Consider the following 26,248-nt stretch of genomic DNA (forward strand, 5'->3'; position numbering starts at 1 on the left):
GATAAATTGTACATTAACTGGGCAACAAAATAGTGGTATGTATCAGGCTTGGATTAAATGTTAATTGGGTGTAAATTCTCTGGTTTCTTCTTGACAAATGGGATGCTAGAAAAAGTCTGTATAGCTGTGCATTTGAGCTTTGTTGTGGGTCCCTTCCAACTCGGGATATTCTGTGATTCCTCATTACAGTGAAACAGTAGTGCCTGTTGGCCTTGAGCTGCCCCTACCTCCATTTGGGTGAGGGCTCTTTCTGCCACCTTGACCTCCAGTTTTTCCCTCTTCCTGTCTGCTCCTTGAGCTGGAAAGGATGAAAGCAGCTCACAGTGTGAAATGGTTTGTCCCTCTCTGGTTTATAAGTGCCTGCTGGTGCTTGCTGTGCTGTGTAGGCAATGAGGAGAGCCTGCAAAGGGAGCTGGGCTTACTGCAGCAGGTGATCTGGCAGAGCTGGCCAGACCTGGAGGTGCAAAAGGTTGTCAGTACAAACTATGTCTTATGTGAGACTTGCTCATGCACTGTCTGCCTTAGAACTTGCTATGGTAAGAGGAAGGCCAGGGTCAGGTTGGATGGAGTTTTAAGCAACCTGGTCTAGTTGAAGATGTCCCTGTCCATGGCAAGGGGTTTGGAACTGGATGATATGTAAGATCCCTTCCAACCCAAATCATTCTATGATTCCGTGAAGGAAACAAGAAAAATACTCTTCAAACAGCTGACTTTGGAGTCAACTAGAGTGCAGGTGCCTTTCTGTAATATATAGTTTCCACCAACTTTGTCTTAAGCTTGATTGGTTTTTTTTTGTAAATTATTCAATGGTCAAAGTGAGCGCTGGCACAAAGCTGGGCTTCTGTACCAGTGCCCTCATGTTGTTGCAAATGGAGCAGCAGCTGACCCTGCAGTGATGGGGCTCAGGAGCTTGGCACAGCCGTGCTGCGAGATTCAGAAAATGGAGACCAGTCAATCGTGATCCAGGACAGGTTTCCAGGACAGGTCTTATGGCATGAGGAATTGCAGGAAGCAGGATATTTTGCAAGATGTCAATTTAAATTTTGTTTTAATTGGTCCTTTTTGTATTAAAAGAAATCAGTCTTGTTTTCAGCACACAAAACATGTTGTTACATCTGGCTAGTTGAAGAGGAGGGACTTCTCTTCCAAACTCATGGTGCCATCCAAAGTGTGATCCTTTCCTTGATAAGGATTGTAGCCTGCTGAAGTGTGAGCAGAAAAATTCTCTGAGAGCTGAATATGCTTTTGGCATACCAGGAAGCAGAAGAACAGGCTGATTTGAAGTAAGATTAATATGATTTTATGGTAAAATATAGTAAAATAACTCTGTGGTTGGAGGGATGGTAAACACTGAAGTCTGCAAGAGCTTGTTTTTTCCCCACCATCTGGTTTAGAATGCTTTCAAAAAGTTTGATTCTCCTCTATTTTTGACCTAAAATGAGAACTTCAGATTTTTTTTTTTTTTTTACAAAAACCCTGGACATTTCATCAGAAAGCTGGACATCTGAAAAACCCAAACTAAAAGAAAAATTTAAAAAAAAATTACTTGTCTTGCTACAAACTTTGTTGTTCCACATTAACATTTGCCTTTAAGGAACGAAATATTTGCCTTGAAACACCAAAGAAACTTTCTCGGTATATTCAAGGAGGCCCAATACATGGTGCATCGTGGGAGATGTAGTTTAATCTGAGAGGACAAGCCAAATCCAATTTTAAAATTCTCAAGAGATGACAATATAGCATTCCAAATGAAAGCTTTTTGGGTTCCAACCTGAAAAATACTGCTCTGTAGGGATGATAAACAATTTGTCAGGTCACCGGAACATTTGATAAAAGATGTATGCTTGTAGGGAAAATGAAATGAGCTCTTTTTTTCTTTCTGGATGGTAGCCTTGTGAACCCAGCCCAAGAAGGTCAGAACAAGTCCCCTCTGAATCCTTCATTCATCATCTGTATAGAAGAACTGCACCTATGGGACAGTTGGTTAGCCTGCAGGTAATTCCCAGACTAGAAGAGAGTCCAGCTTTATCTCTAATATAGCTGTGTCAGCTTTGGTACCAGGTTTTATCAGTAAAATAAACAGACATGACTGAATTGTACATGGACTCGATTGGCACTGAAAGTTCTGTTGTGCATCTGAAATATTGAAATTGAGATTGCATCTCTCTTTTAAATACACACATTGGAAATGAAGTTGTAATTTGAGAAGATAACATTTTTATATAGTCATTTTTCTGGCTCTAGCTATCAGTAGCTTTAAAAGTATTTTATAAATAAAGGGTTGAAGTGTATTATAACATGCAATGGTACATTTGGGACATGTAACAAAAACCTTAATGAAAGCTCACAAGAATTTAACATGCAGAATTTATTTTTAATTCACAGTATCTTATCTGTTTTCAGTTCTTTTGAATTACAAAATGCAATTGGGATGTCTTAAGTGCTAATTCTTTGCCAAATTTAATTTGTTTCCATATTAAAGATATTTCCCAGTTACACTGACATGAAAAGCCTCTGAAACCATTAAATTTTGCTATATTTTTAACTTTTAAACCTTCATAATGCTGCCAAGAGTGTTTTTTTTTTGCAAATTTTGAAAAAAATGTTTTTCTCTGGGACAAAAGCTACCATAATAAACATTTTTAGGGATTTTTTTTTCCTTGGCCTGCGGGGTTCATAATAATTTTGAATGAAACTCCCCATGTAAGTGGGTGCTCTGATGAATGGGGGCTTGGGGCCAGAGATCCCCATTAGATTATTGGGCCCTGCTGAAACAGGAGCAGGTGGTTACAGAACACAGCAGCTGCTGGGCTGGGCACGGTGTGTCGGTGGGATGGAGGCTCCTGCTGTAGGTCCTGAGAGAGGCAAATCCCTAAGGAAGGACCCTGGTCCTCACTTGGGCGCAGCAACATGTTTTGTTTCCACATGTCCTCTGTGTTTTTGGAAGAGGAATAAGGCTGGGTTCGGGACACACATGGTGGTGGCAGTGAACGTGGGGGAAAGGTGCACTGCTGTCAGGAACAAGAGTGAATGGAGACGGGCATCGAGGGGAAGCTGTGGAGGCACGTGGAAAAGTAGAAGCACTGAGGAAAAGAGGAGCATAAATGGTGTCCAGTGGGACCTGTCCTAATGACAGCTCTTCTCTCATTGTGAAATACCAAAGAGTGATGGTGGAAAAACTCTTGAGTGCCTGATGGATGTGGCAGAGCAGAGCTTGCAGAGCCAAACCTGAGCTGTTTTCTTATATCTCTAAAACAAAACCCCACTAACACCCAAACTGGCAGTGGCCAACCAGATTGTTATCCACTGGTGAGTTGTGCAGCAGCAGGTGGTATCTGCAGTCCCTGATGCAACATGTGCACAGCAGTGCCTGATTTCAGAAAGGACAAAGTTGCACAGACTGTGGAGATAATTTGAGTTGTGTTGTCTGGTGCTTCAAATCATGTAGCAAATGGTTGACATCAGGTCACTCTAGTTATACTGCTCCCATTTCACCCTGTTCCTCAGTCTGACCCTTGTTTAAAGAAAAGATAATTTATTTGGAAGGCTTGAGTCATATTTTTCCCTTTCTCCCACTTGTTTAGCAGAGTATATGCAATACTCAGGAGGCAAGAGATGAAGACAAGGGAGAACTGGCTGTAACAAACGACTGCATCCTCACAGCACACTTTGGCAGCACAGACCTTGGGAGATTTCTGATTGTGCCTTCCTGTGACTTGCTCAGGATGGAAGGGCGTGAAAGGGACATTGTGTTCCTGGAGCAGACATGGAGAGAAAATGAGAGGGAGCACATTCTCTGTCAGGGGAGGCATTGCTGTGTGAGAATGCAGTAGAGGCTCATGACAGGTCATGTTGTGCTACACAGGGGCAGATGAGAGAAGATTTTGACCCTCATTTTAGAATGAGTACACATGTGCATGCTCTGGATCAGGGAGCATTTTTCTGCAGTGCTGGCTAACATGGCATGTGCTACAGAGTCCTCACCGAAGGGGCAGGAAGGCATATGTGCCCACCCCACAGGCAAGTTCAAACTGTCTCCTCCTTAGTTGCTTAAAAATAGTTCAAAAATAGATGCCTTAAATGCTGTTACTCCAGCAGGATTACTCAATAGTGAATTTAGTTTTGGATTCTCTCCATGGCCACAGTCTTCATTTTAACTCCTCAGGAAAGAATGCCACAAGGCTGCTTTTCCGTCTGATTTTGGTGGGGAAAGGAAAATCTTTTGCAGAAGCTGGGACAAATGAGTAGTATTCAAGATTTTTCACATCGTGTTTCCTTAAAGAAGGCAGAGGAAGCGCATAATTATTTGGAAAATAATTTGGCAGGTTCTTCCCAGTGCTAGGCTGTTTAATGCATCAGTCCATCACACTTAAACAGTTTAGGGATCACTTACCATTTTTTGATTACACCTGAGATGGTTCACAGTTGTTGTTTTGACAGGGCCTAACTTTCTGTTACTGAGCTGCCTGATAGTTTTTCTAATGAAGAGATTAAACCCTAGTAAAACAATTTTTCAAAATCTTCAAGCCTGCAGATATTCCTAACAGGGTAAGCATTTGCTCTCCTTCCACTGCCTGTTGTGAGGAGCCCAGTGTGTTCAAATGGTATGTTTTACACTTTTTCAGATTGCAACCTTTTTACAAAGAAGAAGAGATGCAGAATAGTGTGGTACAGGCTTTAGTCTTGTTCAAAATAATCCCAAAATAATTGGAGTAACCAGGTGTAATCAGCAAACACCTAGTGTTCAATACACTAGGTCCTACTATTTTCTGTTGAATTTACTCCAACTAGGGGAAGAGCACTGTGTGTTTTTTGGCAGTAGCTTCTCTGGAAAATGAAATAAGTGAAACTATTCTCACAGAGAAGGGGATGGGGAATGGTTTCAGGACCTCAGATTTTGTAATGCAGTTCTTTAAGAAACTGGCAGTGAATGAATATCTAGGCTCATTTTAGACAACAGAAGGATTTTGTAAGTTTTCTGTTATTTAAGGTCTAATCTCCCACTGAAGTTAAAGTTGAAATGAGTTTCTCAGTCTGGGGTGTGCAGAGTTTATCAAAAAAGCCTTGGTAAAAACCTTGTGTAGTCTGCAGTTGTCTGTAGTCAAGTGTGTCTTTCTTCGCTGGCCTTCTCTACACCTCAGGAGCTGGGAACATTCAGAATTCTGGCATTCTGAAGATGTTGGTTTTAGCTTTCACTTAAATTCGACAGAGATTCACTGCAGTTGTCTACTTTATTTTAAAAAATGCTCATGAATCATAATTAAAAGCATTCTGCAATACTGTGAGTTAAAAAAGTACCAGGTTGCTTAGTTGGGTTATTATACAGTACAGAGCTTGTTTTTTTGAAATGATTTAATATGTGAGCCTGCTGAATGTTTGGCCATATTCAGCAACACACATACACAATGCTGCTCTTTTTATTAATAGAAAGTTCACTTGACACAACACACACCAGTGTTACCTTTCTGACACAGATTTAGACTGCTTTGAAACCTCCTTTCTGGGTTTCTTGTCTGCTGTGTACATAGGTTGAAGAGCCAGCTTACAGAAAAAAGCACTGATAGATGTCTTTCCAGGGGATCTTGGCAAGTCACTGCTATCACCAATACTGTTTCTGGTATCACTTGCATCCATTGCTGCAACCTGTCAAAACAGGTGTATTTATAGGCCTTGAGGGACTGAAACAAGAAATCAAACATTTGCATAGCATTTTCCATCAAGTTCCCAATGACTGAGACTCAAAGGATTTTGATATGTTTCCAGGGATTACTTAGCTGTACTGACTATTTCTATGTTCTCTTTTGCAATGTCCTGCTTCTAGGTCTTAGAAAAAAAAAAATCTCTCTTCTACCAACGAAATCGTCAACAAAATGCTGGTTGGCTTCAGAAAAACTACAAAAATACTTAAATTCACATCAGAGAAAACTGGCATGAGACCTTACTTAACACTACAAATTAAATTAAGTAGTGCGCCAGTGTGATTAATTAGAACTACTTTACTTAAAAAGTATGTGCCTTGCACTGAGATATTTTTTCGTGCTCTGTCTTGGCAGCAGTTAAGCTCTAGGGTACGAGAGGCTGCCTACTCCTTGTAATGGCTTGGAATAGTTAATGGTGTTGAGTTCTGGAAGAGGAAGAATCCCACTAATTGTGCAATCCTCCTGGCACTGGGGTTTGGCAGGACGTCCTCGCAGTGAACCTACGCTGGGTGTGCCGCCCTTTGTAGAGTGTGATGCACAGCTTGGTGTGCCTCAGGCTGCAAGAAATAATCGTTTTCAGCAGGGTGAGGGAACTTCAGTGCATAACTTTTCAGGGCTAGCATGACAATCGTGACTTTTCAGGAGATTTATGTTTACCGTAATGCAGCATCCCACTTTTCCAAAAATTTTTAGCGGTGATGGTGGTGAGTGATAAGGAGACAGTAAAGCAAATTGAGTTAATGAATGTAGTCCCTAAGACTATAAAGGATTTCTTAAAAGGTGAAGTGCACAGGAAAGGAATATTTTTCACTTTGTTTTAAAGAGAGAGATTAATTCAAGTTCAGGAAGGGAGTATTCAGTTGTATCGATATGTGAAGAAGGTGCCTCTTTTGGCATAATCCCAGATGGAAATAGTGGATCATGATAACAGCATTTTAATTCATGGTTTGTCAGGACATTATTAAGTGGCAATTAAAGTGACTCAAGTGTTCCAACACACAGGTTGCTGAGGGCCAGCAGATGATAAGACCAAGATTAAAGAAATTGAAATGCAGATCTACATTGTCTATGAAATGGTTGTGAAAATACAAGTAACTTAGTCCTATTTGATGTTACTTCCATAAACTCCTATTCTCAAGAAAGCTTCATGAGCAACTCTTTTACTTCTGTGACTAGGGAATTGTAGTCTCCTTCCATTCTTTACATCAAATTATTAGCTTGCAGCCTTGCTTGTATTTGCTCCAAGAGAAGAATGATCAAAAGTTTTCTGCTGGCTACAAGCCCTCCACCCTCTGGAAATGTTCTCTTGACCGTGAACAATTTTTCTTGGTGTCTTTTAAAAATAGGAGCAAAAATTTCCAAGGAGGGAAGTTCTGGTTGTACACGTGAGAACTGAACACTTTCCAGGGGGAGTGTGTACTCTTCCACAAAATCTGAGAGAAGACTGGCAAACCATGCCCAGAGGTAGTGTATTGTGCCAGCTGCAGCCTCAACTCCAAAACTATTTGGTTTGGCTGATAGTACCGAGACTTCAAGTCCCTTCCCATCCACCCCCTTTTGAAATTTGCTCCCATATGTACTGTCTTGTACCTTTGTCCTGCAGCTGCTTAGGTTTTTTTCCTAAATGTTTTCTTAATTCCAAGCCTTTTGGTTTAGTGTAACCTTGTGAAAAATGACAAAATTATTTCTTCTGTTTTGTTTGCTTCTTCCAAGGATGATGATTTTTATAAATCTGAAGAAGATTTTGCCTTTTCTTGGTTCAGTTGGCCAGATAGCTCTTCTATTTGAACAAATATTGAAAAATTAATTAAAATACAAAAGAAATATATATTTTTTTCTCTTTTTGATGGGCCCTCATTTCTGCATTTGTCCTTGTAAGCTGCAAGTAGCAAAAGAGATCTCTGGCTAAGTGGTTTTCAGTAGAAGAAAATTGATTCGCACTATGTAGCTTGCTGATAATTTTTTCTTTTTATATTATTGGAAATATCAAGGGTTCAGGGAATATTCACTGTGTCAGCAGCCTTGCGTCTAATGAGGTTGTTTGGACTCTGCTCTCTGAGCCAGAGTAAAATCTTTGAAACATGTTAGTCACGATTTAACTGAAACTGGGGGAGGTTTTTAACAGTGAGCTTTAAGTAAACTGCATCTTTTTGAATTTCCTGGGCAGCTGCTTTTCTCTCTTTGATGTACTGTGCCTGGTGATGCTGTTAATGAAATGCATAATTATGTGTTACATAATAAAACAGAGCTAACACGAAGGTGCCTAATAGATTATAATGATGTGGAGGCCTGAGAAACTAAAGACCATTGGGTTTGTTGAAAAGCTCCTCTGGTGACAAAGATGATGTCTAAAGAGGTTTGAATAACTGTGCTGATAAATTAATTGTGGTGTCTTTGTGTGCAAATGACATTTTTCAGGATTTTGTATATAGAGAGATTATTGAAAAAAAAAAAGTACAATTTACTAGGCTGCTGATGTATGAAGTGTGAGCGCCGAGTGCTTCCAGTGCCTATTAGAGCTGCTGGCTCTGCACAGACGGGTGCCCTAGGCAAAGACATTTTTGGCACAGCCTGTCTCACCCATAGGATCAAAAGGAACCAAAAAAAAAACCTAATCTGGCGATATGCACAGAGAGTGAATTGCATCCTAAAGAGCAGCCCCTAGAATGCAGTCTTGGAATGAATATTGATAAATGAAACATTCCGCATTATGGCTGAAGAGTTGTAGGTGTAGCGTTTTGTGACTGCCCCCAACTCCCCTCCCTCCTTTCTCTGCTTTTGTCACCTACATTTTCTCTCTCCCTCTGTAATAATCTGTATAACTTGTTCCTTTCAGAGAATCTTTAGGAGCTGGTTTGTACATATAGGTATTTTTAAAGGACAGGGTGTGTATAAGCTTCCAGCCCTGGACCTCATGGGCTCCCGATGGTGCTGGGCTGGGGCTGGGCTTGCTTGGCTGCTGCTCTGGGCTCACAAGGGTCTGTCTGCTGGGAGAATTAGCATGCAGGGAGCTCCAGAGTGGATTTACAGCCTGCTAGTTACTTGGCACTAATTCCCTTGGGTGGATGGTTCTAGTACCTACTAAGAGTGCTTTTGTGCAGGTTAGTTTCAAGAGTGCTTTTGTTTGAGCGAGGCAGGCTCCCTTTTGAAGGTGAAATATGCTATTTTTCACTTCCCAAGCACCAAGGGTACCCAAATGGGCAGTCAGTGCTGAGTAGCTAATATGCAGTAAATTCACACCCAAGCTCACTGAGCATGAACTTCCTCATGCAGCCGAATCCCGAGGCTCTGCACTTTGTCTCTCTCAGCAGGGAGCAGATGGCCCTTCTCTAAACAGGGAATACCAATAAAGCCTTATGGAGAGCACAGATATTGTGTGCATGAAGATTCGTGCCTGTCCATGTGCTTATATGAGATGACTTGAATTTATCACAGTTCTTGGGCTAACTTCTGTGCTTGTGATTTTTGTTAAGATACTCTAAGGAGAACTTTGGTGCTGAATTGCCATCATCCTTGTCATTAGTAGACACTTTTAGCTGCAGGTTTTGATTTGTTCCTCCTTCATCAGCACCAAGACACCATACTTTTTGTTATATGAATGACTGCATCTTTCGTGTGTGAATCTTTCCTTGTGGCAATTCCTTTTCCCAGAATTTATTTGAACTCCAATTAATGGCTTTCTTTAGGTCTCTAAGTATTAGGATGTGAAATCAAGTCAATTTTTAGATAAAACTTTGCTTTAGGCTGGGATTAATAAATAAGTTGATCTATAATTACTGTATAACTTTATCTTAAGATCACATAATGGGTTAAATTTTCATGCAAAGTTTTCTTGAAATTTTATAAATTATTTTATCTGTTTTTTATGCTTATGCTTCAAATATATCATTGATTTCTAAGTAATCTGCATGTTTTCTTTATGTTTTTGCTCCAGTATTGCCTATATCCAAGAAAATTTTGCATCACAGAAATTGCCTCTCCAACTTCCATCTATAGTGAGAGTTCTGAACAACTCCACCAGCACTATTGCGGCCAAAGTTTAAATTTACTTACGTACAAAAGATATTGCTCAAAATGCTTTTAACATGTCTTTTCAGAAATGACCTCAGCCATCCTAGCTTGCCAAAGATAAACAGCATTTCTGCTCGACAGGCGTTAACCCTTGGAGGAAGTGAAGTCCAACGCTGAATGCAGAGGCACTTGCTCCGAGCACTCAGGGTGCTGTTGTAGAGAGGAGCCATCCTCCCTCCAGATCCCAGCACTCAGGAAGGCTGCAGGGCTGGGGAAAACCAGCACAAGCCTCAGGGTTTCTCAATCGCAGATGGAAAATGCTGCTGAATGTTTCCGACAGTAAAGGAGGAGGTCTGGGCCAGGTCAGCTTGACTGTTCCTGCTAGAGGATAGAAGGGTAGGAGGAAGGCACAAAGTGGGATGAAAACCAGGAAGACGTGGCTGGTGAGCCAGGCTCTGGTTCTTGATGTTCTGAAGATATTCTGTATAGGTTAAAACAATTACTTGAAAGTATTTTTCAGAGTTTAAGTTTCAAGAATTTTTATATTTAGAGTTTCAGAGTGCTTTTATAGCTTTTTATAGTAATTTTTACTGTTGGTTTTATTCCAGAAGAGTTTCCTGTAGCATGATACTTAAAAAAAACCTTGAAAGGAATCCACAATAAGGATATCCCATTTGTGTGAATGAGTTGCAGCAGATATGATGAAGCAATTCTCAAAATCCCACAGTTGCTGTTTTCCTTTCAACTGACATGTTCCTGTTTTTAAATAAAACAGTTGAAAGCTAGGTTTAAAGAGAAATTCAAAGAATGCTGTGGTGTTATTGGAAATCTCTGGCTATGTCCAAGCAGAAAGGACAGTTGCATGACTGCGTTGTACATGGCTGACCATGCTATAGGAGTCCTTTGTTGGGACATGCTGTAAATCATCCCGAATGTTATCTTTTCAAACCCAGAACAGAGACAGAAGGAGGGTAAAAATTTAAGTCTGGATAAATTTCCTACAGCTTATCATGCAGAAATGTGTTTATTGGCATTCTTTGAATGTAGATATTTGAAGTGCTTAACAATCTCTGACTGATGAGGTCTATTAAATGGCCATGTGCTGTAATTCACTTTGTCTGAATTGGAGAAAAGTTCCTGGGCAAAAGCCTCTTAGTCTTATGAGGAAAGGTTGCATATTTAGTCCCAGGGTAATTGCTAATAAATATACCTATTTAATGGGATGCAATGATAGAGGAAATAGTGGGATGTGAAAGGAGATGGCAATTGTTACTGAAAAGCCTTAGTAAGGTATCATAAGGACAATATTTCTGTGCAGTGGTTTTCACCATGAAAAATATTTGACTTTAGTTTGAGTGTGAGACCCACTTCATTGTGGGTCTAAACAACATTAATTACAGTCACATTACTCTCTATTTTGTGTAGGAGGATTCACTCTGAATCCTTTATTCAAAGGCAGTTGTACTGGTGTGCTTCCCCCACAGCTGTTGGACATTTGCAGTAGCAGGTCAGGTGAACCTGGTCTACCTTTGTGCTTGGTTATAGTGGTTGTATGCAACCATGGAGGCAAAACAGCTCAAGGGAAATAAAGTATAAAAATATATTTCATACCTCACCACTCATCTGAACATACAGACACTACATAGGGAAAAAGGACAAGTACACTTAGAAGAGGTGTTTGGGGTGAGATACCATAATTTGTGCACATGATTTTCCACAAGCAGAACTTCATGCCAACTCACAGGTTTGTGATTGTGGGGACATGGATGCCTGCACCGTGCCTTGCACTGCCCAACATTGCTCTGTGTGGTAACTGATGTTCCTGCTGCTTGATCTCCTGAGCTGGACTTCTGTTGGAAGCTGCTCCATCCCTTTCCTGGCATCCTTCAAGACAACATTTGTACAAGGAGCTTGTTCTGTCAGGAAGCAGGAGTAAGGGAAAACAAGTTTATATCTCCTGAGCTCAGCAAGAAAGAAAAAATATTTGAATTTGTTTGCTTTTTAAAATATTTGTCACAATGTCAAGCTATTTTAAGCAATCTGGCTACTTCATCTCTACTTACTATCCTCTCCTACATCTGAATTATCACAAGCCACCTGAAATATGGGAATCAGATGTGAATTTTAATGTAAGAGTCATGCTTCAAGCTGACAGGGGTGGGAGGGGGAGCTGTCACTGCATCAGCCAAGATTCTCTGGTGGAAGTGTTGATTGATAACCTATACCTGGGAAAGGAGGGGAGCAACCTTCCCCTTTCAGTGGACTGAGTTGCTTTCCATTCCCTTGTGAAAGAAGTAGGTAACCATTGCCTTCATCTCTAGGTTTATGAAAAAATTGCAAAGTCCTTTGTTCTATTTTTTCCTTAGGTAGAGCTCACAAATGATCCAGTCCTCCTCACTGGTAGTGCTGGCTGTCATGCTGGCCAAGATGGTTGGTGCTCAACATGTCCCTGTAGGTTCCCTCAGGAAGCTGAAATGCATTCCCTACTTGGATGTGGAACCTTTTGTTCATGACAGGAGAAAATGGTGAGGTCTCTCATGTTGCTGATCTGCAATTTTTCTGTGTCATGTTTTACACGGAGGCTGTGTGGCTTCTCTGAGACCTGGAGCTTAGAGAGAAAAAGGGGAAAATGGAGACCCTGGTCCTGAACAAGGCCCCCATGGTGTGATGTGCTGTACAAAGAAATGAAAGACTCCTTTTCTCCTCAGGCTTGTGGTAGGTTTTGAATTACCACAGCCCCTGGAGTCCTGAGAGCAGTAAGTGCTCCATAGTGCCCAGCTGGATGCTGTTTATTAAGGGTCCAACTGAGAATCCAGAGGAGGTTTTCACAGACCATTGTCACAGTTTCTTGTGAGCAAAAGCTGTAGACCAGAGGAACAACGGCAGAGTATGGTGGAGTGTGGTTTGACTTCTGGGTAACTGGTCTGGGCTTCTTGTATGTTGGGTACCATAAAATGTACACTTTCAGGTGGTGATTCCTGCCATCCAAGGACAGCAATTAAAGGGAGGTAAGAAGAATTGTTTTTTGGAAGTGCTTACATTAACTAAAGACTAAATTAATAGCTTGGAAAAAAAGTTGCATCCTATATTTCTTTTTAATCTACATAAATCCATTAAGTCCTGTGTATCTTTCAGTGTATGAACCAGTATCCTAATCTTCATTTTTTCATGGCATTGATGCCAGGTAATAAGTACTGTTTCCTCTCCTAAGTGTAGGTGCTGGGTCTGTATTTATCCTAGCTAATGACAACTCTGTACTACTCTCTTCTATAAAATAATTAGCAGAAATACTGATTCTTTGAGAGGTTCTCTAGGAATTAATTAGGTATATATCCACAGCCAAAGCTATTTGCAGGACGCTTCAGTTTTCTCCCAGTACTGAGGTCTACTGGGCAATCTTTTAGCTTCAAATGACCCTCTAGAAAAATAAAATGTTGGCGACTCACTCTGTTCACATTTTCTTCCAAATGTAGCCATGTCTGAAAGGTTTTAACAAGCACATTGAATGCTGGGTATAATCTAACTGTGTTTATCATGAGAGGAAAAATTGCCAGCAATGCAGTAGGAGGAAATAAAAACAATCTGTGACATTATGGATGACTTCTATATGTACCACGGCAGATAAAACAGAGGGGAAGAAGCCATAAAGTTTCCCATGGTATTCCAATTAGATGACAAGCCCATGGAAAGAATTATAACTGCTTTCCTGGTTCAGAATGAGGTCCTATTCACTTGAAGGACATATATATATACATTTATATATATATAAAATTTCATTTTACTCCCACTCCTTCTTTTTTTTCCTCTCCAAGCACATTAAAGAAGGTTTCTGGACAACCTGATCACAGACTATACCAATACTCTAAAGCAAAATACATAGCATCACAACTTGGTAAGGATTTTATAGCTAGACACTTTATAGACTGCCAAGTTTTAGCCTAAATCCTCTTAGACATAGTCTGAGTAGGCTGATATATATCTCAAATAGCAGATGTAGTTGCTAAGCTGCTCTCCATCATATTCAAAAAGTCATGACAGCCAGGTAAAGTCTTCAGTGACTAGAAAAAGGGAAACTTCATACCCGTTTTTAAGAAGGTTAAAAAGGCAGACCCCAGGAACTGCCATAGACAGTGGGACTGTAACCTCAGCAAGTTTGTGGATGATGAAAAGGTGAGTAATGCTGTTCATCTCCTTGAGGGAAAAGATGTCATCCACAGGGGCCTTGGCAGGCCTGAGCAGTGGGCCACTGTGGAGCTCATGAAGTTCAATGACGTCCTGCACCTGTGCTGGGGCAATCTCTGGCAACAGTACAGACAAAGTAATGAATGGACTGAGAGCAGCCCTGCAGACTCGAGGATACTGGTTGACAAAAAATCAGATATGAGCTGGCAATGTGTGATTGCAGCCCAGAAAGCCAACTGTAACCTGGACTGTGTAAAAAGGAAAGTGACCAGCAGGTTTACTCTGCCCTTGTGAGACCCCACCTGGCACATTGCATCCAGCTCTGGAACCCTCAGGACATGGATCTCTTGGAGCAGGTCCAGAGAAGGTCCACAAAAATGATCAGATGGCTGGTACACATCTCCTGTGAAGAAAGGCTGAAAGACTTGTGGTTGTTCAGCCTGGAAAAAAAAGCTCTGGGGACACCTTGTTGCAGCTTTTTAATGCTTAAAGGAGGCTTATAGGAAAAATGGAGAAAGACTTTTTATCAGAGCCTGTAGTGATATGAGAATGGTCAACAGTTTTAAACTTAAAAGATAATAGGTTTCGATTGGACATAAGGAAGATATTTGTTATGATGAGAATGCCTCATCTCTGGCAGTGTCCAAGCCCAGGTTGGATGGAGCAACCTGGTCTAGTGGAAGGTGTCCCTGCCCACGCCATGGGGTTGGAACTAGATGATCTTTAAGGGCTCTTCTAGCCCAACCCATTCTATATCATTCTATGTCCCTGGTCTCCCCAGCATACTTGGATGCTCTCTTACCTTGTTATCCTCTCAAACAAATGATGCTTCACCATTCAGCCACCTTAGACCTCTGGGATTTGGTCTGATCTCCAGCTCACTTGTAGCTTGGGCATCCCAAACCCCTGAATAGTGATTTAAGGGATTTCTGGTCTGCCTCTTAAAGTAAAAAATATAACAAATTATGAGGTCTACCATTAAGTCTTTGTAACAATTCCAAGCCTTAGATCTTATTATTTCATCTAGCATAGGGAATCCACATATAAGGATAAGACAGTAAAAAAAAATTTAGTCTCTTTACATGTTACCTTATCTCTCTTTGCTCATTGCTTCTGAGCATCCTGAAACTTTAACAAAAGTTCTGGAGCAGAAATTCCACAGAAAGGTGTCTGGCAATGATCTTTTCTTTCCATGTGTTTTTCCTGTGGATCAAGGTTTCTCTTTCTTTTTTCTCCCTGACTGATCCTGCAGCTAACAAGATGCTGTGGGAGCCTGCCTATTTGCTTCTTTAGTCTTTTTTCTCAGTGACCACACAGTTTATGTAAGGCTCTGCTGTTTTTAAGTTCCACTTATTTGCTACACTTTAGTAGCATTTTAAATAGTATTTTAATCTTCAAATGCCTCCACCCAGATGTAATTTTGCAGAGACTGTCCTCTTCCTCTGGTTGTGTCGGCTTGGTTGAAGGTTGCTGCTCTGGGAAAGTGTGGGTGACACGGTTACATTTGTGCCAGGTTCTGCATCTTCTTTGTTCAGTATTATTCTGAAAGATCACAAGATGTATAAACTGTGCATTGCTGGATTCCCCAAATCAAAACAGGGGTCAGCTATGTAGGAACTGGTAGCTAGCATGTATTTATAAACAGGTGATAAATTATATTTGTGGATGCAGAGTGAAAGATTCAAATAACTAACAGCTTGCTTAAATGCCACATAAATTTGGATCCTTCTTCAATGGAAACTGAAAAACCTTTGGTAAACAGCACCTGGTTGGTAGCAGAGAGGAAAAGGGACAGACTCAAAAGAACAAGTGATTTTAGGTACTCAGCACTGGTACCGTCAAAGTGTGGATCTTCTCTTAGTTCTTCATAGGTGTTAAGGATGATGAGACCTTCAGTGTTTGATCATCTTGTTGATTCCTCTTACAGGTCTGGATGAAATCCCTAGGCAGAAAATATGTTACACACTGAGTGGAGAAGCAAAAACAGCCCTTAGATGAGCAAGGTGGGGGGCAGCACTAAGGTCCAGCTCCACAAAGGGATGTGACTCCTAACTGCTGCACAAGTCAGTGGGTACACTGAGAAGCTCCATTATCTACACTGTCAAGACATCCCTGTAAATACTGTTTTGTACAAAACTGGTGGAAGTGAGACCTGGATCTTCGGTGGTATTTCACTGCCTAATTTGTATTTAGGCACTGTCATCTCTGGATGCTCTTCTTCCTATGGAGCAGGGAAGCTTAAGATTTGTTTTCTTAATACTCATTATATTTTTGGAATCTCATTGATCACCCTGCCTGTTTTATGCTGTGCTCTGGGTGATAAGGCTCCAAACACAGCTGTATCTAGTGCAGGGCTGCTACAGTGCACTATGATTTCCAGCTACATTGCACACCACTGTAAACACCCCCCTTATAAAATCTGGTTCGCTGGAGCACTCAAAGCTGCTGGCTGCCAGGGAATGTTCCTTAATGAGGGTAAGGAGTACTTGAACACATCTATGACTTGGCAACCCTTCCTGCTTTTTATAAGCTACTATACACTTCAGAGAGAAAATATCTTAGAGGCTACTTTTTAATGGGACAAGTTTACTTAAGAGCTGAGTGGAGTTGGTGCCAGTAGTTCTGTTTTGTTCTAGCTTAATATTAGCCTTGTCAAAGTTCTTATAGAGTCTCCTGGGTGTTTCTGTATTGCATACCATATAAAGCTGGTTTTGGGAGCCAAGAATTTTGGCTGGAATATATATTATAGTGGTCTCATTATATTTTTCTAAAGTGTATCAGAGGTGGCCCTATATTAAAGATCTATGGAGCAAGGCTGATTTTTTTTCTCTCTTCTGGTTTTGCCTTAGCCCACACTGCAGACATTGGATCCAGAATTTGAGCCAACCCAAGTCTGAGGGTTATTTGGGATCCAAGGTCTTGGTTTGGCCTGTAATAAAATTTGGGTAATTAGTGATTTTTTTTTTAGACAATACCCTAGATTTTGAAAATCACCAGACTTTTGGGAGGGTGCTTTTGGTTTGGGCCTGCACTAGCAACTACTACACGAAAAGATTCCTTTCTCATCCTGCTGACATAAGTATTCACTCAAAGACAGCTTGCCAACATGGAGCAACATGTGGTGCATCCTGTCTTGCCTCTCTGAGAAGATGTGTGTTTTATGACTGCTTGGTGCTTTCTTACTGACAGACATCATTAGGTGGTGAACTTGGCAAAGTTTTCTCATCAGAGGGCATCGAGCCCATCTTTTCTAGAGTGTTTGTGTGGAAAGCTGGATTCTCTTCTGGCTGCACAAAGGAAAAAGGGAGCTATTCTAACAAGGCCATGCTTTGTCTTGGGAAAATCCTGGCTACCACAGAAAAGATGGAGAGAATGTGTTGAGATGTGGGTGAGATTCGTTAAAATTATGTTTGGGCTTTAAGCCTATGTCAGGTTTAAGAAAACATGGCAAAGAACCATTTTTATTCCTTTTCTTTTGCCTATTCTCCTGTGCTGGGTTTTGAGTTTGGTGTGATCCCATGACCCAAAAAGCAGCTGTATGAGCCATAAACAGTGGAATTGAACCCCTGACAAAAATACTATGGCAGAACCAGGTGCTGCTTTATGTGCACGGCAGAGCAGCAGCGCAGCCTTGCCTTGGTTCCAGCGTGGTGCAGTTGGTGGTGCCCATGTGGGATGGGTGAAAGGATCCATTGCTCCCTCCTGTACCTACAGCAGCTCTCTGTGGGACAGTCCAGCGTGTCTCCCCTCATGATCCTCTTAACCTGGCCAGGGGCTGATGCCAGCTGGCTTCACTGTACACCAGCTTTCCAGGTGTCCTGGATTGCCAAGTAAATTGCATTCTATTTGCCGTCTGTGCGGCAATTGTCTTCTGTTAAGTGGGCAACTTTCCTTATATCTTCCACAATCACTCCTCCCTCTGGGGAGACATCTGCTGTTAACAGGCTATTGAATGTCACTGCCTGACTGATCAGAACTAGAGCATCCCATTGTGAGAGGCTCCACCCAGAGGGAGGGGCCAAGTGTTCCTATCCAGATATAATCTTGAGGTTCTGGAACACCAGCGCAGCTTCTCCACTGGATTTCCTAGAGGAACAGCTGCCTCTTCCACTGGATCTTCAGAGGAAGACTACACCTTTCTACAGGATCCCTGCTCCACCTGACACTCCAAGAGGACTGCAGCCACAATTCCAATTGGACTGCTACCAACACCCTGACCAACAGGGTGTCAGGTTGTGTTCTGACTCTGTCAGTGTTGTTTTAGTGTACTGCATTGTTTATTTTATCTTTTTATTTTCTTCCCTAATAAAGAACTGTTATTCCTGCTTACATATTTTTGCCTGAGAGCACCCCTTAATTTCAAATTTATAACAATTCGGAGGGAGGGGGCTTACATTTTTCCATTTCAGGAGAGGCTCTTGCCTTCCTTAGCAGACACCTGTCTTTCCAAACCAAGACACCAGGTTACCCAGAACTGCTCCTAAAAGCAACAAAACAAAGTGAAGAGTTGATGCACATGAATCTGTGTGAAGAAGGTTAATCTGAACATGAATGGAAGGCAAACTTCCAGCTGGGCAGAGTTCCTGGTGTATATTAACCCAAATATTTATGTTGTGGAGGCATGCTTTTCTGACAGGTGGTGGTAAACAAGGCTACTTAGCTCTGTAGTTTTCAGGAGACCTGATTTTCTCTCTTTATAGGAATTTTGGAAAAACCCCAAAATTTACTGACACCGAATGAGCTACAAAGATGAACTAATGGGCTTTTTCAGCTTTAATCCTCAGAGAACAGAGACACTGTTTTCTACTGTTAAATTTCACCCCAAACTTCAAATTTTTCATGAAGTCATTTCAGTGTCCAAACCCATTAGGAAAAAAAGTCACATGCAAACAGTTTAATCGTATTATGTGAATATTCAAAGGAGACAGGGAGAGGAAGGCTATATGGAGGGAGTTCTGTTTTCAGGCCTGCCCCATTTTCTCACGTTGCTTTGGCCAAACCAATTAATTTTTCAAAATTCTCAGTTACAGAGGGGGAAACAATGCCTCCATGTCTCATGTGGCTTTCAGTGTCCCTTGTCTTTGCCAAGTATTGTCAATTTCTTGAACAAAATTCTTTTGTTTAAGAAATTGGCCTTATGTAAAGGCAAGATTTCTTGTGAACTCTAGATAATTTTCCACCTGACCTCATTTTGACTATTTAATGAAGCTACTACCTAAAGGGAGTACATGAATCAAAGTTATTTTATCTATTTAGATTGGTGAAACCATAAAAAGAAGCACAAGATTCCAGTTGCATTACTGTTTATTTTTAGAGCAGACTCTGAACAAATGAAACAAATTGCCTTTCCCATGCTAGAGTAAATACCAACAGATCTAACTCTTCCTCTAATCTAAAATAAACCTTTCCCAGTCTTAGCCATTCCCTTTCCTAAAATGTCCAGGATGAGAGCTGGCACTGTGCCCTCCAGGTTTGGAGCTGCAGGCTTTCACAGAGTGGTGGTGAGGAGCAAGTGTGAAGCTGGCTGAAGTCAGGGATTGGAAGGGCTGGAGGGATTTGATTGGAAGGGCTGGAGGCTGAGTTTGAGCACAGTGCTGACCTACTGGCCTTGGAAGTGCACTGGTAGTTACTGCAGTGCTCATAACCAAGGATATACAATACAAGTTACGAATACATGGATAGTGAAGACGAGCCAACAATCCGTCGAATTGAAATCCTTGAAGGACCTCGTAAATACTTTAATGTTTACACAGGGCCTGTATATTTTCACAATTACCTTTCCATGAGCCCAAAATGTTTTAACACTGGAATGTTTTCAGGCTTTAAGAAGTTATATTTTCTGATACGTCTGAAAACTGCAGGCTCAGCTTCTCTATTGGCCCATTTTTTTCTCATGAACAATTAAAGCTGGATTCCTTTTTACCCCCAAATATGCAGAATGTAAATGGTGAGTTTTACTAAAGTTATATATTGATTATGATCACAGTGTAGTGAGAAGAAAAGGTTTGAATTTACAAGAGAATGTTGTACCATGAATTGGCAAAAAGATGCATATACAGTATTTGCCTCTATTATAATTAAGAAGTGATAAGAAAAATGACTTTTCTGTAGAGAGATTTTTGAGAGAAACAAACCTATAAGGAATTTGAAAGGTTTGAGGCAGTTCTTTAAAACCTCTGGGTGAAAGTTTGGAGGCATGAAGACATAGATCAAGTGTAGGGAATTTTGCAGCAGCTGAATGTTCCTCTGGTTTCTGTCACAAGGCGCTTCTCTATTCTGTCCAAAACAAGGCTCCTGTTAGAGTGTGAATGGGACTGTCATGGAGCTGGCACACCTGCTGCATGTATTAGACAAGCAGTGACAATGGATTGGTACTTAATATGAGGCTCTGGCTCTTGCTGTGAGGTCCATTGTGAATTGGCTGTAAGGTCCATAGCGAGTGTAACACAGATCCCTTTTGGCTCATGGACAAGCCTTTCTGCCTGATGTTGAGAGAGGGATAACAAATCCACAGTGACTTTTGGTGGTGTTTTCTATTTCTGGGGAGTCCTGAGAAACCAAAAGAAGTGACTTCTGCACACTTTCTGCAGAAGGAAAGACACTGAAGCAGCATCTGGAACTAATAACCTGTGTTTCACAGCTCACTGGTGGGCAGCAAGGGAGCCGCTCCGGCTCCAGCAGGCCCTTACGTAAAACCTGCACACAGTGATTTTCAGCTGTGGGAAATCTGAAACGGTTTCTGCTGGCCCAGGGAGGAGGAGACTGCCTGACTCCCTGTTGGCTCCCCTGGGACAACAGGCTCCCTGCAAGGGCATCATCACAGCCTTCAGATGTGGTAGCACGCAGGTGGAGCATGCACATACACACACACTCAGAGGAAAATCACATCCAGCCATCAAATGGGGTATTCCACTGATTGGAAAGTCTGTTCTGGTGTCTGGCCACTATTTGGCAGATACTGACAGTTTCCACTTAAAGGCAGCCAGCCTCGCCAGAAAGCCAGCTGTGCGGCTGATCTCATGAAGATGTCATTGAACAACCCTTTGAACTCCTTCAAGAAATGGTGGGTCTGACTCGAGGCAGGCTGGAATCCCCCTGGGGGTCTTTGCTGGATGTGGGAATACAGACATCCATTGACGTAATAGTTACACCTCAGTGTTCCTGAGTTGCAGGTAAGGATATCATCTTCATTCCGGCACCAGGGACTCCTTCCAAGTTCACCTTAAGCTGAAACAGAATTCTCTGGTATTCATATGTCACTTTTTCTGTTCCTGTGAGGGTTGCTATGTCCTCAGAAATATTGGTAGGTTGTCATAATGGTTGCCATGATGAAAAGACTTACTTATGAAAAAAGAAAAAACAGATGGCACAAAATACTTCAATGAATTTCAGCATGTTTGTGAAACGACATACCTGTTTTAGAAATATCAGTTTTGTCAAGGTGGTAAATGCTATCTCACACAATTGTGAGTGCACTGAGCGTATACAGAGTGACAGCAGAAGTAAGGCAAAAATAAAAGGACATAGAATGGAGTAGTTTTATGAAAAGTCATGGAGAGATGAGCATAGTTTTATTAGCTGCTGCCATTTCAATACATGGAGTTCTGACAGTAGGTGAATGGGACACAAAAACCATGTTAGACAGAAAAAGCCTCAGGAAGCTGAATCTTGGGGCTGGGGAGAAGCAAGGAAGGAGAAAGAGAAAGCAAATCATACACACAAAAATTCTGTTCCCAGAATTGTAGGAATTCTGGGATATGGGAAATTGGGATATGGGAAATTCAGTTCCCAGAATCCCATATATCGACCACATTTCACTATAAATAAACTGCCAGGTGCAGAGACAGCCACTTATTTCCCGGAAGAGCAGAAAGTAATACCAGCATCCAGGGCACTATTTTTAACACATTCTGCACTTGTAGTGGAGAATTACTTGTAGTGGAATGACTTGCTGTAAGTCATAACTGAGGTAAAAATGTGCTGCATGTGAATGGTATGTAAAAAGCAGGGGGATTAGTTAAAAGAATTTTTTTTAAATTATGAAAGTTTGTAGAAATTTGTAGCTCGAAGTGTTTTTATGGAAAATTATTTATGGTTCCTAATGTGAAAGAGTTATAAGAGGGATATAGATTTTTTAGAAAAGGGAATGCTGAAGTTGGAGGGGTTAAATGCCTTTCCCATGGAAGTTGATTGTACAGCTGGAAGGAGAAGTGCTTTTGCTTGAAATTCTGATTAAAAATGTCAAAACCCTATATTTACTGGACTGGGAACAGGGTGTAATCTGTATCTCTAGGTAACTAATGTTGTGTTTTAATAACCTGACTACACTTTTCCACTACAAAGTGTCTGATTTTCAGAGGGATTGAGAAATTTGAAATATTTGTTATATTTTTTCTTTCCATCTGTGTTACTTTAGTTTACTCATTTTGTAATCCATTAGACCTAAATCTCGATGCCCATTTTGACTAAAACATCAGCTGATAATCTGTGCCTGTGATTATTAAAACAGATACAGCTGTCACTGTCCATTCCCAAACATTTTAAAGCCAGAATTTTTAATATACTAGTCGGTGCTTTCTTGGACCAAGGAGAGTGGAAAAACTAAGGTGGCTGGTGCAGTACATGAGGGTGGAGGCCCTGAATGAAGCTTTTATAAAAACTGTCTCATAGGAGATTTCCTCTCTTCTTTCCAGTTTGGATTAGGTTTTTTGGCATACGTTTTTAAGAAACTCATCATGTCTTTGCATTCAAACTGCAAAAGCCAGCTTAGTACTTTGTGAATTTCCCTTGGAAATTGCTCTGCGATGCTTCATCCAGAGAAGATGCATTTCCCTGTTTCTTTGGTTATAAGCAAATTCACAAGGCATTTATTTTAGTGCCCAATTTACTTGCTTCTCTCACTTCTCTCTTCTCCATTCCTATGGAAGTTTATTTGAAATATTTCTTTGAATTTAGATAGCTTGTACTGGTGTCTTTTTGAGAAATTACTTTCTTCACCTCTCATTGGTTATAATGCCAGGGCAGATGGATTTAACACAAGCTTAACCCTTTTGTTTTTGGAAAAGATTAGTAGAGGCTTAGATAATAACTTGGAAAACACAAAGATAGTTGAATCAGTGCCATTCTTAATAAAGTAATAATCAGCAATGTGTTCTAGGATTAGCCCATTGGACATCAAGATAGCTAATCTGACACTGGATCCTTCTGTCTGTGGACACTTACACATATTCATAGATTTTCTCTCTTGAGCTGGCTCTGCATTACTTGCAGGGCTCCTTGTCTCCTGACCATTCAGCTGAGCAGCCTTGGCAGGAGGGTGTTTGCTCCTGGCCCCCGAGAACCTGGGTGCTGCTTCATCCCCCGTGTCTTGGAGATCCCAGGTGAGGGCTCATAATCAATCCCCACAGCTGAGGTGAGAATCTATTTTGGATTCTCTGATGTTTCTACCAAAAGTGGGCTTTTACAGGCCATGTCTGCTAGATGCCACTCTTCAGTGGCCATGGTGCAGCACCTTCTGTTGGACCTGCAGAGCTGGTGAGACCAGATGTGCGCCAGACAGCTGCTTGTTGGAAATGAGACATTTCCACACCTGCTACTAATCACGTGGAGAAATGCTCAGTTCTGGACAGAAACACCAACTGAGTTTAGATGCATTCAGGTTTGGGTGGAAGCAGTGAGCAGGCACTGTCAATAGCTCTGAATATTTAGATGCCTGTACTCCCCTAAATACTGACATGGCTAATGAAGGCTGCTAATTACAATTTGTATTTTGTTTTTGGACATGTAGTGTGAAAACTTAGTCAAGAACTATGACTCTTATATTTCACCTATGGCTTTGCAGGTGGGGAATTGAGGCTGTAGTGGTTAAGTTGATGTTTTGATAGTTCAAGCATGTGGATCCACTTCCATGATCCTTTACCTGTTTATCCCAAGGTCACATGCACATGCTAATTCATTTATTTGTAGCTAAATGCCCTTGCATAAACAACTGCATCTATACAAAGTGGGTAGGAGCTGCTGTTCTTCTCACTTAGCAGTATTTTATACTGATGGTGCTGCTGGGAAAAACTTCATAAGAATGAAGGAAAAAAAGGTAAAGAAGTAGAAAAGCAAACTCTTGGAAGAAAATCTCCAAACACTCAACATTTTCCCAATCTTTCCCACATCTCATCCTCCTTGTCCCAATCCATCTTTTTTCCAAAACACAGAGACTTTTTAATCTCTGACCTTTGTTTCGTTTTGTTATGCAATTTTTCAAGCATTAGAGAGAGACAATTTACCAGCAGATTATGAGACCTTGTGGAAATCCATTTTTCTTTAGTGTACAGTAGTTAAACACATATAACTCTCAAATCCTCTCTGGGAAATAAGTGACAGGGAGACATTCAGCTAACCCAAACAACACATTTCACACTAAGTGCTGTTCTACCAAAGGGGCTTTAGACTGAATAGCTAACTGTCCCCTCATTTAAGGATATGGAGGGAGCCAGGATCAGGGAATGCTGGGAAGCTTGTTGTCTTACAGTCAATGTAAATATTTGTAGATATTCTGAAGGGAGTCTGAACCCTGAAAAACTTCTGGCTCCTGAATTAGCCATAAGGATTTCTCACTTAGCTTAGTGGTCAACTAAAATAGAGACAGCAAGGAGTCGTAGGCCTGGTCTGCCGTGCAAAGTTCCACTGAAGAGTGATTTTCAATAGAGCTAATTAAACAAAAGCACATCATAGCATGCATGCACTTACATCAAAGCACACAGAGATTTTATAGGTTTAATTTAACTTTAAATCAGCTTAAATGTGTCTATTTCATGGGCTAGCACTGTGTGGAGCAAATCAATTTTAAATTTAATTAAAGTGGTGTTCTTTTCCAGTGTAAGGAGGTCTTATAGGCTTTTCTGTTTCCCTTTATTGAGCTCAATGGTATTCTATGAACATGCTAAAAAACCCTTTATTTTTCACACACCTTACTTGAAAAATTACTGAATTTAGTCATCTGCACATGATTAACATTTTTGCACTACTTATGTACTATTCTCTTACATAGTGAGATCCATATTGGCATGTAATTTTTGGATAAGCTTTTTCATAGTTTGTTTTCACTAAATGTCTTTCACTAAATGTTGAAAAGAAAATTGGTGTGCCTGTGACAAGTATGTAGAAATCTTTTTTATGACTTTTAAGGCAAGGAAAAAAAGAATTTGTATTTAAATGTAAGCAATTTCCTGTGATGTGGTGAGTTTGTTCATAATGGGGTAACTTGAAAGGTGATAGATAGTAAGCTAATATAAATAAATAAACTGTATTTATAATGTAGTAGCAGCTACAGGTCATCATAGCAGTGTGGCTTGTTCAATATTAGAATGAATATTCTGTTTTTCCAGCAAAATGAAATGTATTTAAAAAAAAGAACTTTCTAATCTCAGAAAATGCACGAATAGTGGAAACTAGAACAGAATAGTACTTGTCAATGTTCATAACACAGGTAAGCAATTTTAACATTGTCCAACCTGAGAAGTTCCCCTTAGCTAATGAGCCTGTCCTCTTAATTGCTTAAACTTCTAACCATACTCAGGCAAAAAACCACCGCAAGTATTAAGCAACCCCCAAAACATTCTCCTGAGAACTATTTATACAAGATGCAGTGGTCAGTCAGGGCAGTAAAACAGTGGTTTACAAGAAGCCCAAATAAAACCTAGAGCAGTCCTGAGCAGGATGGCCTGTGGCGAGTCAATGAGTAAACATTCTCAGTGCAGAAAGAAAAAAAGGGGAAAATCAACCTAAAACAGATGAAGGAAAGTCTGTGAATAAATCCAAGCAAACAGTGTTGCCTGTGTTCTCATGCACCTTAATCCTTGTCATGTGTTTGAATTAGGATTATGCTTCTCTCCCACCCACCTTTAAGTCCTTTTAATAATCTGAAACTTACATAAAATATGGAATAAATCTATTTGAAGAAAAGCTCCCTTGTACTGCAGGTTGTCTAAGGAAACCTCCATGTTATGATTAGATCTGTTATGGTTAGATCCTTAACAATTTATTTCAGTGGGAAAACTTCCATTTGATTTAACAGCAACAGGGTCTGAACTACATTTTCATGAATCATTTCAAGACAGTTTGCCATTCAGGAATACTGGCTTCTTACCAAATGATTTTTTCAGTTACATCATAAGGCAGATTGTCTTCATTCCATGTTATATCCAGTCCCATGGATGTGGTCTTGAAAGCAACCTGAAACTTGGATATCATAACTTTGGTGAAATAGCCTTAGTACTTTAACACATTATGCTAGTATAGTGAGTTATGTTTTGGGAGAAAATGTTCTTACATGTCCTATAAAAGAAAAATTTACACTCGAT

General features: G+C 40.7%; 1 pseudogene; it reads left to right on the top strand.

The window, feature by feature from the left end:
- The window catches only part of LOC132071952 (chloride channel protein A-like), a 78,043-nt pseudogene that overhangs the window by 32,497 nt on the left and 19,298 nt on the right, over positions 1 to 26,248 (top strand).

This window comes from Ammospiza nelsoni, chromosome 1, assembly GCF_027579445.1.
Source record: "Ammospiza nelsoni isolate bAmmNel1 chromosome 1, bAmmNel1.pri, whole genome shotgun sequence".
In the NCBI taxonomy this organism is placed as follows: domain Eukaryota; kingdom Metazoa; phylum Chordata; class Aves; order Passeriformes; family Passerellidae; genus Ammospiza; species Ammospiza nelsoni.